This window comes from Ranitomeya variabilis, chromosome 1 (assembly GCF_051348905.1).
Source record: "Ranitomeya variabilis isolate aRanVar5 chromosome 1, aRanVar5.hap1, whole genome shotgun sequence".
NCBI lineage: Eukaryota > Metazoa > Chordata > Amphibia > Anura > Dendrobatidae > Ranitomeya > Ranitomeya variabilis.
The window spans coordinates 1061706271-1061709075 of record NC_135232.1 but is presented as its reverse complement, the minus strand read 5'-3'; positions in this window follow the sequence as shown (position 1 = coordinate 1061709075).

The window sequence follows — 2805 nt, the reverse complement described above, 5'->3', positions numbered from 1 at the left end:
TGCATAAAAAAACGGTCCGTCGGGCAGAGAAAACGTTCAGAGGGACGATTTTTCTGCCCGTCGGAAAATCGGTCAGCGACGCAGCCTGCGCTGCCCGTCACTGGCTACAATAGTAGTCTATGGGCGCAGGATGCGTCGCTGCCTGTGAAAAGCAGGAATCCAGCGACGTGTCCCGCCTTTTCAAAGAGAGCATGCGTGGAAGAATTTCCCGTCAGGGAAATTCTCTCTCTTTCTCTTTTTACTATTGATGCTGCCTATGCAGCATCAATAGTAACAAGATATAATGTGAAAAATAATTAAAAAAAATTAAAAATCGCAATATTCTCACCTACCGGTGTTCCCGCGCAGCGTCACCGATGATCCCGGCAGCTAGTGTTACTTCCTAGTAATACATTGAGAAATCTCACGAGAAGTCGCACAGGATCCGTCATTTCAACGTCTTGACGGATCCTGTGCAGATTTGGAAGACGGAAGTGTGAAAGAAGCCTAACACGATACCAACACAATACTTCAGTGAATAAAACAACATAAACAAAAATAAAAATCGTAGATCCATAGGACGATAACCCAATATTCCTGCTGAGATGATTAGAAGAATCCCACTGTGTATGTTATTATTTATTATTATAGCGCCATTTATTGTGTGTCGCTTTACATGTGAGGAGGGGTGTACATAATAAACATGAGTACAGTAATCTTATACAATACAAGTCACGACTGGTACAGGAGGAGAGAGGACCCTGCCCGCGAGGGCTCACAATCTACAAGGGATGGGTGAGGATACAGAAGGTGAGGGTAGAGCTGGGCGTGCAGCGGTTTGGTTGATCGGTGGTTACTGCAGGTTGTAGGCTTGTTGGAAGAGGTGGGTCTTCAGGTTCTTTTTGAAGGTTTCGATGATAGGCGAGAGTCTGATATGTTGTGGTAGAGCGTTCTAGAGTAGGGGTGATACGTGGGAGAAATCTTGTATGCGATTGTGGGAAGAGGAGATAAGAGGGGAGTAGAGAAGGAGATCTTGTGAGGATCGGAGGTTGCGTGCAGGAAAGTACCGGGAGACGAGGTCACAGATGTATGGAGGAGACAGGTTGTGGATGGCTTTGTACGTCATGGTTAGGGTTTTGTACTGGAGTCTCTGGGCAATGGGGAGCCAGTGAAGGGATTGACAGAGGGGAGAGGCCGGGGAATAGCGGGGGGACAGGTGGATTAGTCGGGCAGCAGAGTTTAAAATAGATTGGAGGGGTGCGAGAGTGCTAGGCTGCCGTCACACTAGCAGTATTTATAAGCCAAAACCAGGAGTGGGTGATAAATACAGAAGTGGTGCATAAGTTTCTATTATACTTTTCCTCTATTTGTTCCACTCCTGGTTTTGGCTTACAAATACTGATGTAAAATACTGACCGATTACTGCTAGTGTGACGACAGCCTTAGAGGGGAGGCCACAGAGCAGGAGGTTGCAGTAGTCAAGGTGAGAGATGATGAGGGCATGGACTAGGGTTTATGCAGAATCTTGGTTGAGGAATGTACGGATCCCGGAAATATTTTTGAGTTGAAGTGGAAAGGGCTTGGATATGTGGTTTGAAGGAGAAATCAGGGTCAAGGATTACCCCGAGGCAGCGAGCTTGTGGGGCTGGGGAGAGTGGGCAGACGATTACTATAATGGATAGGTCCGTTAGGGGGGGTTGCGTGAATCTTTATCAGACCCACACGCAGTATGATGATCCCATACAGCTCTCCAGAAAGTATGATGTCCAAACAAAGCCTCCAACATAGTATAATATCTCCACACAGCCCCCCATGCAGTATGATGTCATCTCACAGCTCCCTACATAGTATGATGGCCCAACACAGACCCCACTAGTACTGACACTTTTAAAAAACACAGCTACGTATCGGGTGCAATGTAGTGACATCATCACGTCTGCTACACGCTCAAACACACAGGCCCTAGGGTGGAAAAGGAGCTGATGGCAGTAAATCACTGTGCGCAGCGGTACCTGCAGGGAGCGGCCACATGGGGCGGGATGCCGTTTTCTCCAGCCCTTCGGCTAGCGCTGTCCGTGGGCCAAACGTGAACAGCCAAAGGGCTGCATGTGCCCCGCAGACCGCACTCCATGCCTCTTAGGGTGTGTGCACGTTAAGTATTTGGTGCAGAAATTTCTGCACCATATCTGTACCTCTTGGCAGTAAAAACGCACGTTTTTGGTGCAGATGTTTTCCCTCATTACTGCACCAAATCTGCAAGTGACAAATAATCATTTTCCTTTGTGCTGCACATGAGTGTGATCAGTAGTGTACGGCCGCTGGGGTCTGCGCTGCCACAGGTCGCAAAGACATCCTGCTACTTGGTCACCTGACCTCTGAGGCTTGTGATTGGCTACTGTGGTTGGTCTAACTGTTGACAGTTCAGGTCACATGACCACAGCAGCCAATCCCAGGATGCAGCGGTCATGTGACTGACTATCGAAGAGTCTAGCACTGGCTCCATAGGGAGTAGACATTATTTTATCACGAACTCCATTCTCCCATCTGAGCGTTCCGTGTAGAATCCGGACAATACTTTGTCGTCACTTCACCCTCACAAAACCGGAGTCATTCCATAGTCCCGGTATAACGCGCCCTCCGGCCCCGAGTGAGGGCTCTGCGGCGCTTCATCCATGACACCGGCCCAACCACACACAACCCATCCCGCGTCCGTGACGTCACGCGGCGGCCTCCAGTCCGCAGAACATTCCAGAAATGTCATTCTCCTCGCCTCTGTCATTGGCTCCCCGCTCTGTCAGTCATCGTGACGTTATTAGATTCGCGTCA